Here is a 15,350-nt window from a genome sequence, read left to right as displayed (position 1 = left end):
CCAACTTTTCAACAATTTTACCACTGAATATCAGAGAAAAGTTTATATGTACACATTCTAGAACAATCGGAGATCACAATTAGACCATCACTGTAATTTTAGCTCTATTGTTACAAAAGTTATTGCCATATCTAATGTGGTGGTTATGAAGCTCAAAATCCTTATCTGTTGTATTGCCACATAAAAAATTCTAGCAGAAGGGATATTATATTTTATTAGTTTTATTGTGTGTAGAAACTCATAAGCTTTTGAATGCAACAAGAATAATTGAAATAGGACAATTACATCAAAAGATACTGTGGGCAACAGCACATGTCATAGGAGAAATGCAGCTTTTGAGAAAATGCAAAACGAAGTTCCATGACATGATTTAGATTTATTCTCAGCAATTACAGCAAGAAATTTAAGTCCACCTTGTACTAGAAGCCACCAGGCACATAATCACCATCGCTCTCATTCATGCACCTCTTCTTTATGGCATGCATGAAGTTTTATGCTCTGGAGTGCTTCTTGTCAGATGCCACTAGCCGGTGCTGGTCTTTTTCAGCCTGTATTCCCCTCTTCTGGGTGAGCCCCATCCGGGGCTTATGTCTTCGCAAATGGCACAGTTCACCACTAGTTTCATGGCCACTTCATATTCCCAGTCGCCCTTTAACACGTTCAAAGGGCCACGGCAGAATTCACATTTTGCGCACCGAAGCAGGCGATTTAGAGCCGCTAGGCTTAGAATTGTAAACACGGTCTCGCTCGCCGCCGCTTCCGGGGAATCTCCGATAAGTGACTGCTTTCGGCGGGTAGCTGATAACGAAGACAGCTTCTGTCGTTCCTCCTCCGCGCGACGTTCAATTGCCACTTGTTCGGCTTCTCTGGTGAGAAGCCTGTTGACGCGCGCTGCCTTCTACGTTGTGCCCATACATTCAGCCCGGATTCCGAATCTACAAGATGCAGAATTTATCCTGCGAACGCCCTTTGGACAAACCCGGGGCTGCACTGAAAGGCACAGCGCCCTAACGCTCCCTTGACGAGTCAAGATGCTGCGCCGCCAGGCAGCAGCGTCCTGTGGAGGAGCATTGGTGAGCGACATGTCCAACCGTGCAACAAAGTGCTAGACAGCCCGGCGCCGTATTTCCTTTCTCCTGGAGGTCACCGCGCACGGCAAACTTAAAGTGGGTGGCCAGCGCGGTCGCTGGTTGGACCTCTCAGATGACCGCTGAGTGCTGGCTTTGTATTGGGCCGTTTGAGTGACAATCGTTTCTCGGGGCTTTATAAGCCCCAACGCCGCTGCCTGGAGAACCGGATCCACCGAACCACTGTGAGCCGAGTGCCGCTCTTGAATGGAGTGAGATGTGTTGCGCATTGGAGTCTCGCCGGACGTCGCCGTGCAGGAACAGTCGCATTTGCTGTTAGCTCTCGGTCCCCGTACCGATCCGATCTTGTCCTGTATAATGACCTGTATATAGTGTATAAAGTCCCTTTTGTTATTCTCACCGACGCCTGACTCGGAGTCTTCGTTACCAACACTCTGTCATGAAACGGGTGACGAGCGCTACGGGACCACCTCAAAGTAGCAACAGTGGATGGCAGCTACGGGATTGACCGGCATCGGCTACCTCGGCGCGGTGAGTGCCTGAAGTTTACCTCAAACACCAGACTTTCTCTGACACAAGTTATAGTAGCTTAGGGAAAAATTTGGTGTTGCATTGTGTTAACCTTGCGTGTTTCAAGCCTAGTGAGAGTGTTTTGAAAACCAGGGGATGCTGAGGGAGTAAACAGGGCAATGTGTGAAATACTTGCGGATGTCTCACTAGTAGCGTTATAGTAGCGTACAGCAGGTATATTAAAAAATGGTAAACAGCAGGAGGACAGTGTGAACGATGGAGAAGTCGCGAGGAGGAAAAGAGGGAGAAGGAATGTTGCGAGGAGGACAGGAAAGAGAATGAACGTCGCGAGCATGAGCTTAAAATGAAAGAGTGGGAGACCCGAAATAGCTCGCTGGCGCCTAGTCTCACTTCTAATGGTCCAGGAATACGCGATCAACTTCTGCCCTTTGTCGTCGGAGAGGATATGGCCAAATACCTTGTGAAATTTGAGCATGTGTGCGAACGGAATGACATTGAGCGATCCCTCTGGGCACAGAATCTGTTAGCCTTGCTTCCTGGGGAGGGATCGGATGTAATAACTTGCTTATCGAAAGAGGCGTCTGAGAGCTAAGTGATGTAAGGAAGCGCTACTGCCGAAGTGCAAATTGTCGCCCGAAGCTTTCCGGCAGAGGTTCCGGTATGCAAAAAAGGGCAGGGAGTCGAATATTGACTTCGCGTTTCGTCTAAAAGCCGACCTGGTGGAATGGCTGAAGGGCAAAGAGGTTTACGATGACCGCGACAAAATCGTCGAATGCATCACATTGTAGCAGTTCTACCATTGCAATGATGAAGATGTCAGGCTCTGGCCGCAAGATAGGCTAAGGAAGTTAAGCTAAACAAGGCAGCAGAGTTAGCGGAAGAGTATTACACCCGCCGCAGCTTGCACAGCAATGCAGTGCGCGTAGAAAAAGCGGATAGGAGAGATGGGTTTCCCGGGAAGCCCGACGAACGGAAGCAAATCACGCGTTGCGAGTTTCGGGAAGACAAGTGTCCCTTACCAAAGAAACTGTAAGGGAAGGACAGAATGCATCTCAGAATGATAACAATGGTCCCAAGCAGTGAAACGATACGACGTGTTCTTTTGAAAAACGGAAACCGTTAACCTGCTACAATTGCAAAAAGCAAGGGCACATTGCTGCGAACTGCCAAGAGAAAATTGCTTTTGCAACAATACAGGAAACTCACAAAAACATACTATTGGAGCCATATATGCAGGAAATTAAAGTAAACGGCAAGAAGTGCCGAGCACTTCGGGACTCTGCAGCAACTATGGACGTTGTCCACCCGTCTTTTATCTCCTCGAGTGATTTTACGGGAGAGTGCACTTGGATATGGCAAGTGGCCGAGGAGGAGAGTGTCTGTTTACCGATCGCAACAGTTATTGAAGGAGAGTCTGGGAAACTTAACACAGAATCCGCTGTGTCTGCCGCCCTCCCAGAGCACTTTCCCTACCTCTTCTCAAATATTTGGAGCAGCTGCTGAGGATCAGGGCAAATCATTCTTTGCCGACGTGGCGTACATGGACCTCATGCGATCCAAAGCGTGCCAGCTGTCGAGGGAACTTGACTTTGCATCAGTGAGCGAACAGTGGTGCGGCACACGGATCGATCAAGGTAACTTGAGCGGCGAGCAGGCACGATAGAGGCAGAGCTCGGAGGCTGGCCTGGGCGAGCATGCCCTGGAAGTGACTGGGAGTGACACGTGCAGTGCTAGCCACGATGTGGATACGACGCCGCAGTTAGGCGACGCGGGCTCCACACTCGCTCCGGTTTCCGCCAGCTGGCAGGAGCTCGCTGCAGTTCAAAGGGAAACTCTGATTCGCGAGCAACAGGAAGACTCTTCAATAGCCGATGAGGAAGGGGCCGAAATCCTGACGACGGCTGATATGAAGTTATGTGGTTTAGAGTTAATGCTGGAACAGCTGACATTGGATGCACGTTTAAGTGCTGCCCAAAAGGAGGATTTAACAGGAATCGTTTCAGAGTTTAGGGAGGTTTTTTTGAACCATCCCGGAAGGACCACAGTCCTAGAGCACGACATCGAGTTAACATCTGAGCAACCGATCTGCAGTAAACCGTACCGTTGTTCACCCGTGCAGAAAAAAAATCATGGCTGAGGAGATTCAGCGCATGCGTGACTGGGGGGGCTATAGCACCAAGTGAGAGCGACTACACATCGCCCTTGATACTAGTCCAGGCTCCAGGAAAAGATCCGAAGCCATGTGTCGATTATCGGCGCCTGAATGCGATAACCCGAGATCAGACATATCCGATACCAAACCTGGAAGAAAGGGTAGAGACGGTGTCGAAGTCAAATTATATATCTACCCTGGACCTCGTGTGAGGCTGTTGGCAAGTAGCCCTTACGAAACGGGCTAGCCGCTGCACCGCCTTCGTTTCCCCACTTGGAACATTCAGCCCACTCATGTTGAGCTTCGGCCTCAAAAATGCGCCATATTGCTTCTCTAGCCTGATGGACAGAGTGCTTCATGGTTTAGGCGAGTTCGCATTGCCGTACCTCGATGATGTTGCCATATTTTCGGACACTTGGAAATCACATCTGGAGCACTTGCGAGTCGTGTTGAGCAGGTTGAAAGAGGCAGGCCTTACTGTGAAACCAGCTGAATGTCACCTAGGTTGCGGTGAAGTGACCTATTTAGGCCATGTGGTGGGGCGCAGCCGGCGTAGACCTTCCGACATCAAGGTAGCCACTATTGTGAACTATCCCCGGCCAACCACGAAGACGAATTTAAGGGCCTTTTTAGGTTTAGCTGGATATTACCAACACTATGTGAGAGACTACTCTGACCTTGCCAGCCCGCTAACCGACGCGCTTTGGAAGGCATAGCCCGTTAAGGTGACATGGGACTCGAAAAAAGAAAATGCGTTCCAAAAGCTGAAGCGAGCATTGAGCCATAAGCCGGTTCTGATGGCACCAGACTTTTCAAAAGGTTTCATCATTCAATGTGACGCGAGTGATCGCGCCATGGGAGCGGTGCTATGCCAAGAAGATGCTAGTGGTCATGAACGACCAATTTTGTATTTAAGTCGCAAACTAAGTTGTAGAGAAGAGGCATACAGTACTTCTGAGAAAGGGTGCGCCTGCGTAGTGTGGGCTATTCAGAAACTGGCATGTTATGTCTCCAGTTCTAAGTTTGTTGTGGAAACGGACCATTGCCTTCTAACTTGGTTAAGTAGCATGTCATCTAAAATTGGCCTTTTGCTGAGATGGAGCATGACCCTCCAGCAGCACAGCCTCGTCCGTTATAAGAAGGGAAGGTTGAATGCAAACGCAGTTGCTCTAAGTCGTGCATTCTAGGCCTCGCTTCTTTCAGTGACCTACTCGTTACTTGCCTTCTTTTGCTTTGCGACAACATGTCATGTTCGCAGGGAGATCGGGGAAAAAATTAATGATGTCATTTGCTTCCTCAGTAGTATGTTTTCAGTCCAAGTGATTTCAAAGGGACCATTATATTTTTCATTATTATAGCTGATTATTAATTGTTTCTGGTATTTTGGTGTGTTGTTAATTGGAAAAATGGTTGTTTGAGCCTTGTGTACCAGATCATACACCTGCCTCTTGTTGCAGCGGGAGCAAAAAGGGTGATGGCAATTTAGTTAGGTTGATTTGGATTATGGCCTTGTCTGGTGTTTGATGGGAGACAGAGGGCACTTGCTTGTGTGGGGTGTTGCCTTTTGCCAGTCGGTTTTGCAAGCTGCAGAACGACCAACCATGACTAGTGGCGAGAAGCAAGGGCATCGAAACGACCTGAGCGGAGCTGGTCGAGGTGCCTTGGCAACAACGCTGTGAGCAGAGCTCCTCTCCCGGAGAGTGGGACTTGGGCGCGTGAAGTTACCTGGTGTCTGGACCCTGGACGTGAACTTGGACGAGCCTGACGAACGTGCGCGCCTGGCATCCGAGCCATGTGGAGGCAGCGCGTCTTCCTGGCGCCTTATCTGATGGCGGGGATGCTGTTGTGCCCGTACAACTAGCCCGGATTCCGAATCTACAAGATGCAGAATTTATCCTGCGAAAGCCCTTTGGTCAAACCTGGGGCTGCGCCGAAAGGCACAGTGCCCTAACACTCCCTTGACAAGTCAAGAAGCTGCGCCACCAGGCAGCAGCGTCCTGTGGAGGAGCATCTTCAAGCGACATGTCCAAACGTGCAACAAAGTGCTAGACAGCCCGGCGCCGTATTTCCTTTCCCCTGGAAGTCACCGCCCTTGGCAAACTTGAAGCGAGTGGCCAGCGCGGTCGCTGGTTGGACCTCTCGGACGACCGCCGAGTCTGGCTTTCTATTGGGCCGTTTGAGTGACAATCGTTTCTCGGGGCTTTATAAGCCCCAACGCCGCTGCCTGGAGAACCGGATCCACCGAACCACCGTGAGCCGAGTGCCGCTCTCGAGTGGAGTAAGATGTGTTACGCGTTGGCGTCTTGCCGGACGTTGCTGTGCGGGAACAGTTGCGTTTGCGGTTAGCTCTCGGTCCCTATACCGATCCGATCTTGTCCTGTATAATGACCTGTATATAGTGTATAAAGTCCCTTTTGTTATTCTCACCAACGCCTGACTCGGAGTCTTCACTACCAACGCTCTGTCACGAAACGGGTGATGAGCGCTACGGGACCACCTCAAAGTTGCAACAACATGTTGCTGGCTGCAGGCATCGCATGTGCGGCGGTAGCTTCGGTAGCTGCCATTCGCTCGCTGGCGCATGTCGCTGTGCTGGTTGCCATCACTGCCGATTCATCCGACGCACTTGCGTATCCGAGAACGTCGCTTGCGTTTTTTCCCGAAAGCATGAGCCGTCACGAAGTTCCGTCGACCGCCAGCCATCGTCGCATTGCTACGGCACACTAGGCTGCGTGCAAACCACGTCTAACATGGCGTCTCGCATTGTCGAAGAAACGAAACTCTCGGTCGTCCAATCAGAGATCAGGATTTACCCACGTGGTACAAAGGCGCCAATGCCGTGCGAGTATTCCCCTTTTTTTGAAAGTGTGTACCTTCATAGTAGTCAGACTTGGTGCCCTTTTCCCGCAAAAACGGAATGTAGAAGAATCCAACTTTCGAATGATTCCAAAATGGCCGCGCTGTAAGTAACGGTTGGCGTAGACGAAGGCATTGAATTCGCCTCTTTTCGAGGGGCGTTTGCGAGCGAAAGCGGTGATGAAACTGACCTTAGAGTGCAATAACAAAATAAGTACTCATCAGAACACGTTATTATTGCAGCAATAGCTTCTGTAGGACGTCTAGATTGGGAAAAAAATTTTTACAAAAAGTCGATTTTTTGGGCTAGAAGACCCGTGTCTCCCCTTAACAAATGTAAGGATGCCTTCTTCGTTATTTGTCCCTTTAGTACGACGGGCACTAGGTGCGCAAGTAGCTGGCACAGTCTTTTTGCTAATTCACTGTTTGTGTACGCTGTTATGTGTTTTGAAATTTTATGTGTGTGTTAAGTAAAACTTCTTATTTTTAGTTTGAAATCTATTTTTTATTATCTTCACTTGCTCATTTCTTTTTGCAGTTTCACAGTTTGTAAGTCTTATATCTTGGGGTGTGCGAGTAATTTTTGCAACAGAATCGAATAGGAATAGAATAGTGACAGGAGTGAATTGAATCGAATAGGGTAATTCCATACCAACCATCCCAACCTTGGTGCTCGACCAGCTGCAATTTCTTTTCAAAAATTCAAGGTGCTTCTGTATAACTAAAAAAGTCATTTTGTAAAATATTTCTTGAGAAAAAATTTTTCATCGGCGCATGCACCACCTGAACTTTGTTGTACGACAAAACAATGTGTCATAAAAGATGTTGGCAAAAAGAAAAAAAAAAGCTGTTACATTGTTAAGAGGGTATAAGACTTATTTTTCTCAGCAGAATAAAGAAGAGCATTACACTTAAAATTCAATTTGTGAAGTCTTAGCCATTCCTTTATTTTTATAGGGAATTAAAGATGGGCAATATGGTCCATATTTGGGAATGTCTTTTTTAAAGATGGCTTCTGCAAAAGGCAAATTTAGATTAACCAAGTGCTCAGGACATGCACTGTGCACACGAAATGTCTTAAAGACAGTTTAAAGCATGCAGCAATGCATACGCATGATAAATTTGCAAATTTGGCTTATGTTTATCTACTAATTGAACATTGAGGTGGTCATATTAAAATTATGGAAAATATTGCACCTGGTAGCACATTGCACTGTTTCTAAACTGAGGAAGCTTTATTAAAGTAAAGCAACGTGACTTACTTTTGTTCAAAGTCAATTTTATTTGAATAATTTTTTCGCCCCCTTGGTGTTCAAATGAAGTAAGTTCCACTGTATTGTTCAATATTAGCATGCTTCACCAATAAACTTAAACAGAAAGCTCCCTCTGACTCATGCACTGATCAAGTGCTGTGCATGCAATGCAAACAACCAATGGTCCCTGTGAAATGCAGAACAAGCAAAACTACAGCAGGAAGTGTACCAGAAGGAAAGTGAGAGCAACATGTATGCAACATGTATTTCCCACACTAACTGCGACGATGCACTTGGCCACTGTGTCAAGTGGTCATGACAACTTAATTGTGCCACCTATGAGATGCGTAGCACTCTTGTTCTTGTAAGTTGCCACGCCAGCGCACCTAGCACACTTATGCTTTCATTGAAATACGTAGGGCATGGAACAGCAATAGGGCATGAAACCGTACTAGCATGTCCCGGACAGTGTGAGGATGTCCATTTTAGGGATCGAATGGGCAGCTTCGATGTTGGGCGAGTGAGTGCAAGACTGGACATTGAACGATAGGATCACCACATCTCAGTTTCAAGCGTTGTAATTCATCTCCACACTCTGCTGCTGATTTGCTTTGGTTTGGTTTTTGCTGTTTTTGCTGACTTCTCCACTTGATGCCTCTGGTTTCCCATGCATCACACAACATGTTGATACTGTGTTAGTCAGAAATGTGTAATGGCCTTGTGTCTGCTTCGCAAGACAGCAGCCATCACCCGAAAAGTGGGGGAGAATAGGCAAAGAAAGCATTGCTTTAAAGTAAATGCTATGTGGGTCCTAAATTCTAATATGGCAAAAGTCTGGAGGAATATTGCTTGCGGGCACTGGTCGAGGCAATGGGGGAGAGCCTCTGGTTTGGGGGACGGCACTAGCTTTCCTCTCCAGACTATCGCCTTGCAAAATTTCGTTTGATTTTGTCTCTGTTTCTACTAAACCCTTCTTTAAAAATTCTTGCACTAGAGCCTGGGGCTGTGCAAGGGGGGGCGGCCCCCCTTTGCCCCACCCCAAAGAGTGCTGAAAAGCTGATCCAAGGTAGGCGGTATAAAACAAAATGTTAATTTTGACGTCTTATAATTTGGAGGCAGATGTATGAGAGCTGTGCTGCTTACAAAGGACGGTCTTGTTTAAGCATAGCAATTTATTATAAAAAATTCATGATCACAAGCAATTACCCTCGCGCTTGTGATAGAATAGGTGCCTGAAATACAGCATGAACTGCCGCAATGAGCTAAAAATGGTTTCAACGATTCTAAATAGATTTAAAAATGGGCTACATTTCTTCGTTGTTCAGTCTGCTTGCGGTAACCGGGAAGTTCGTGCCTCGGATGTAATAGCCTCGGCCACAAAATCGCAAGTGGGGTCAAACAAGTTGAAATGTCGTGACCCTTCTAAGCTGCAGCTTTTCTCACAGAAAACCGTTGGGACAGCACTGCTTACTCTCAAAAAGACCTGGTAAGCCACCCACCCTTGCAGGACGCCACCACTTAGTCTGCCATCCGCTCCGCGAACCTAATTGCCTGTCAGTAAAGATGCGCGCCGAATGCTGATGCATTTGGGAGTGTTGCGGCTCGAAGTGGCATTTGGGGGCCAGGAATCCATCAAGCCCATCGACGAGTACTTCTGGTAATAGGAAATAATGAAAAATTATGCAGATCCCACGCACTGTGGGCATCTATGTACATGAAGCTTTCTTCGCTGTTTGCTTTGATCGACAATAATTAGCGGTGATGTTGATGGCAAATGTTTCATTTCTTCAATGCTCAGTCCAACGCGAAAGTGCTGAGTTGACCTTAAACGTTACCTCGCGTGCACCCCTGCCATTTGTCTGCGCAGTACACAGAACACACTGGGAGAGGTGTTTGCTTGAGGCATAGTTGTGCGCCTAATTTTATAACGTCTGAGGGTTGAGAATTGTCATTGCCTCACATGGCACATCGCATCATGGCAGAAGTATTAAACTTTAATTGAATTGTGGGTTTTTTTATTCCACCCCCGTCGAAATGGTGGTTGCCGCGGTCGGGATCAAATCCGCGACTTCGAGCAGTGACATAGCTGCAAAGCTACTGCGGCGGGCACAGAAGTGTTGATTTGACATGCCAACGCTTCTGTGGTGTCACCTAGACCCTGCGGTGTGCTTTAACCCTTTGAGGGTCGAATTATTTTGAAGAAAATTTTCCCGGGTGGTCAAATTGTTTTATTGCGGATATTGAATGTACAAGATGTATAAAGTCAGGCATAAATAGCAAAAAAAGTTAGGGAACAGTATTTTGGTGTCGGCATCACTCAGAACTGCAATATGTTCAATGGTATTTTAGAGTGTGGTACTCCTTGAAACACGAGTCTCCGCGCAGCCGCAGAGAGCGAGAATACCTCATGAGCGGCGGTGATAAACGAGCTAAGAGCCATGCCAATCAAGATAGAAATCAACTTCCGCCGCCCCTGCGATAGCGTGCCGACAAAGATAAAAATCACGTTTCGCGCGCCTCCGTTGCGGCGGAACCGAAACCGCGAAAGCGCGTTGCCGCTGAGAGCGAGAATACCTCGCGAGCGGCGGTTATAAACAAGCTAAGAGCAGTGCCAATCAAGATAGAAATCAACTTCCACAGCATTTGCAAGAGAGTGTCGACAAAGAGAAAAATGATGTTTCGCGCGCCTCCGTTGCGATCACGCGGCGAAACCGAAACCACAAAAGGGGTGTGGCCGCAGTCTGCGTGACGCACTGAAGCTTGAAGTCAGTTCTGTTTATCTCCCCAAGAAGGTAGCACAAATTTGAAACGCTTCTTGTAAAACCTAAGAGGTGGCAGCACCTCCCAATAAGCGTGCATTGTCATTATGGCACGAAATTTCAAACGGAGGGTCAAAACCGTACCCGTACGGCGAAGACCTTGCGAGACAGAAAACCGCCGCCGTACATGTACGGCGAAAACCGTCAAAGGGGTAATTAATGCGGCTCTTTTTCTGCACGCCCTGAGTAAGTTGTCCACTCTACATGGTGGAGTGTGTATTTTTCAGAAATAGCAGGGACGTATCTTACCGTACCTTGAACTTAAATTTATCCCGTTTCCCCACAACCGTTGTCGTGTCTATAGTAGTAGCGTTTCATTGCCTTCTCATGTCATCTTTTCTCTTCGCCCTCGCCCCCCCTCTCGTTGAATGGGAACTGCAAGCGAAGAGTGGCAAGGCTGTTATTCACTCGCTTAGCGACTGCGTTTGTTCTACCCTATCTCTGCTTTCTCTCCCCCCTCCTCTTTACCATTCTGTCTAGCTAGCCTCTGGACTTGCACCTTAGTAGATATGTAAGCGCTGCAGTTTCTGCAATGCTTTTGCGGGGGTCACGGATAATTACAGCTGTCAAAAGGCTAATGTGGCAACGCCCAGGGTGCTCCAGAGGGTATGTGCACATTCGACGCAGTGCAATGTCCAAGTGAGTTTCTCACATCGCCTTCTCTGCCGCGCTATTGTCATGTATACACGCGCTCTGAACCACCCCCTGACACGGTGTGCCAGACAGCAGCAGCAGCAGTAGCACTGGGAAAGTTGAAGGAAGAGGAAAAGAAAGCTTCACTTTAAAAGGGTTTATTTACATTATGCATACGGGCTCCAGGTGCGGAAGCCCACTCCATGTAGGAGCACATTAAATGTCCGAGTTCACATCAGGACACATTCGCCTCTCTGAACAAAAGGTCTCCGCTTTTTATCCCTTCGTCTTCCTTAGGCTACTAGACTAGGGAATCTGATGAGTGTATCGCGGCCAATCACAAACATCGAATCGGTCTCAATATCCCGCCAGGATTTCAAGCTGTTCCGCCGAACTCCGACTTCGATGGTATGAAATATGTGCCCATGTAGCAACCTGGGAATCCAAGGTCGGCGTTGTTCTCCAGTAGACATCGACTTGGGCCCCTTTCATCCATTAGTTCAGCTTGTCATTTTCAGGTAGAAGGTCTTCGTCACGTAGCGGTCGGCGTCAAAGCTGCGTTGACTTCTGGATAGGCGGGTGATGAATGGGGTGGGTTGCCTCTGCTAAACGTCTAAAAAATGCTCTTCGCCGTATTGAGTTGTAAAAGGAGCTTCAGTAGTGAGCGACAACAGCGTCACAGCTATGATTGCCCCTAGGCGCACTATTCGCGATGCAACACCGCCGTTCCGCTCATTGCACTGACCCCTTCTAGCCTTCTAGTTCACTGCAGTGGTGGCACCAACCACTTCAGCCAGTTGGTTTGCTCGCTCACAAGCAGTGCTCGTGTCGCGGGAGGAAACACCAGCCCATCTCGTCACTGGAAGAGGCTTCAACGTGTGGTCGATGCCACAGGAGCTTTGTGTTGCCTTAGGAGGTCGCAGAGAAGGTCCATTGCCGATTCTTTTTTAATGCAAGCAAGCGGGCCAAGCAACAATGCGTCCTCACCGAGCCTTCTGCTTCAACAGTGGGAAATTTGGAGACACTCCATGAGCAAGAAAATCCTTCTCAGAGCTCCGTTTTGATTCCGCTTGAACAGATTGTGAACAGCATCACTTCTAACGGCGCTTGTCCATCCTCGTCGGTGCAAATAGACTGTGAGTGCGACAAGCTTCCCACATCGTGTGCAGCAAGGGATGAACCTGATTCCGCGACTGAATTCACCACCTCGGATGTGGATGTCGACCGTGCTGGCCAGTTGGACATTTCGAAATTTAAGACAGAGTCACCCACACAGCCAATACTGAACCCATTTCCATTTAAGAAGTACGGCAAATTGAGCAGAAGCTTCCACTCGGACTGGCACCACCTATTTGCTTGTTTGGAGTACAGCGCACAGGCCGACGCAGCTTTCTGCTACCCTTGCAGAATGTTTTCAACTGGTGCCAATGAGAAATCTGCATTTGTCAACGGTGGATACAGTAACTGGAAAATAACCATAGAAAAGGATGCTGGTCTCAGAAAGCACGAAAGCTCACTCGCTCATAAGTCTTGCCAGACGTCGTGGGTTTCCTACATGCAGATTAAATCGTAAGGACAGAGGAAGCAAGTTGCAACACATTTGAACGACGTGTACTCCAGGGAGGTGGAGGAAGATTGCCTCTATATAGCAAGAGTCGCAGATATTTTGCGATTCACTGCCATTTAGGGAATTGCTCAGAGAGGCCACGATGAAAGTGCCACAAGTGAAAACAAGGGAAATTTCGTTGAGCTCTTGAACTTTTTTGCAAATATGACGATGTTGTCGGAAAGAAAGTGAATGGTGAAGCAGCGAACGCAAAGCACGTTCCTCATGCGACACAAGACCAGATCCTCGAAATTCTCAGCCACATCACATTGACAAGTATAAAGGAAGAGGTGAAAAGCTCCAAGTAATTTGCACTTATTGTCGATGAAACCAAGGACCTAAGCAAGACAGAACAATTATCAATTGTAGTAAGGTACTACGCAAGTGGGGCTGTCTTTGAGCGGTTTCTTGGATTCCACATCGCTGAGCACATGGATGCAAAGTCACTCCTGGGCTACATAAGGGAGACGTTGAATCATTGCGGCATAGATACTCAGCTGTGCATTGCTCAAACATATGATGATGCGAATGTCATGAGTAGTACCTGAAGTGGCGTCAAGGCACTGTTCAGGCAGGAAGTGCCGTAGGCAGTATACGTCCATTGCATGAACCACCACCCCAATCTAGTCATCGTGGAAGTCTGCAAGGTGATAAAACCGGTGAGGGATTTTTTCTCCCGTTTAGAATGCCTCTATGTTTTCCTGAGTGGATCTGCAATTCACTGTCTATGTGTAGATGTGCAGAAGAGGTTATCTTTGCCAGTGATAGATCTGCAGCGTCCCAGCGATACAAGATGGGCCTGCCAGATAGCGGCTTGCATAGCGGCAATGAAAAGCTTTCCTGTTATCCTTGTATGTCTCACCGAAGTCATCACTACTAACAGCAGACGGGCAACGGAAGTTAGGGGTCTGCTTGAGCAAATGAACTTCTTGTTTCTCTTCCATTTATTTATTTATTTATGTGAAAAATAAGCCCTATGTGAAAAAGAACCTTAAGGCAGCTGAGTACCAAGGTACTCAGCTGCCTTAAGGTTCTTTCGGACCTATTGCAAAGTAGAGACTGCAATATTAGTCAGGCATGCCTCATAGCACACACAGTCATTGACGAGTTCTCCGATATGAGAAATTCGTAGAACGCATTTGACACTGTCTGGGTGCAAACCTGCAGTGCTCCTAAGTAGAACGAGGTGTCCCAAAGAGAAAAGCAGAGAATGACGCGCCTTCCGCTGCATTTAGAACAGTATGTATTGAGCAAAGGATGGCTCGTTGAAGAAGAGTCTTCAGATTCAAAAGAAACATTCAGAGTCGAAAGCTTTTCTACCCGCTTTGGACCACCTGATTGCGAAGCTGACTAGCGGTTCACGGAGAATAACGATGTACTTTGCGGAGTTGGTGCCCTCCACCCATGGAGCGAGAATTTTATGGACATCTCCTTACTCAAGCCTTTCGCCGAACACTATGCATGCGACATTGAAAGAGTTGATTGAAGTTGAGTGCAAACCGATAACGAATCTTCTTCAGCGTATCGAAGCTGAAAGGAAGTGCAATATAGAGACACTGCTGCAATTGATGACTGTCTTGGGGGAATGTAAACTAGCCTTCCACGAACTGCACAAGCTGGGTGTTATCGCCGTGATGATACGGGCATTGTCGTCATCTTGCAAGCACACATTTTCATGCCTTCGAAGAATGAAGGCTTATCTTCACAGCAAGATGACGAATAACCGTCTGAGCGACTTAGCTGTGCTTGTGGTCTAGCGATCTCTTGCCAATAAGATAGATCTTCAGCATGTTGTCAACATCTTTGATGCTGCGCTCAGTAATCAGCATATACGTCTGCACTAGTATGCCGGTATAATAATACCCCATCGTATCTTTGCTATGCTTTTGTGGGAAAATTGTGTGGCACGGGCATAGGACCGATACCTATAGCGGTATCAGAATACTCGCTTCACCATCGAATAAATCCTGCCTGTGTTTTTTCTCCTACTGTCACAGCGCAGGCATTGGCATCTGTGGTTGTGACGAAATATTCATCTGCCCCTGTCATCGCTTTGAAACACACCATATACGGTGCTGTCCAAGGCCACGTCGGTAGCCTAGCTTGTGTAGTGAACAGTGTATAGTCGGAGAGCAGTTATTTGCATTTGTGAAGCCTGCTGAACTGCATGACCAAATGTGACACTGACTGAAATGCCTACTGCATGCTCTATTTTTTCATGATCTTGGATTATAGCGTGAAGTGACACGGACACAGACTAGAAGCAGACAGGATGAGCGCTACCATGTTACCGTACCAACTTGCCCAACTTTCTATCCCTTTGCATTACATTTCTATTTTTGCAGTTCTCTCCTCTCTTCTATTTGTTTTTGCTATTCTTTTCCTATATACTTTCTTGTTATTCTTTTTCCC

At 47.5% G+C, this 15,350-nt stretch overlaps 1 protein-coding gene and 1 pseudogene across 6 annotated transcripts in view; both read left to right on the top strand.

Annotated features, from left to right (window-relative positions):
• The window catches only part of Herc4 (HECT and RLD domain containing E3 ubiquitin ligase 4), a 283,320-nt gene that overhangs the window by 179,997 nt on the left and 87,973 nt on the right, over nt 1–15,350 (top strand). The window lies entirely within an intron of this gene.
• Nucleotides 1,032–14,782, top strand: LOC135907734 (uncharacterized; annotated as a pseudogene).

Source organism: Dermacentor albipictus, chromosome 1, assembly GCF_038994185.2.
Source record: "Dermacentor albipictus isolate Rhodes 1998 colony chromosome 1, USDA_Dalb.pri_finalv2, whole genome shotgun sequence".
NCBI lineage: Eukaryota > Metazoa > Arthropoda > Arachnida > Ixodida > Ixodidae > Dermacentor > Dermacentor albipictus.
This window is presented reverse-complemented; position numbering and strand designations above follow the sequence as displayed.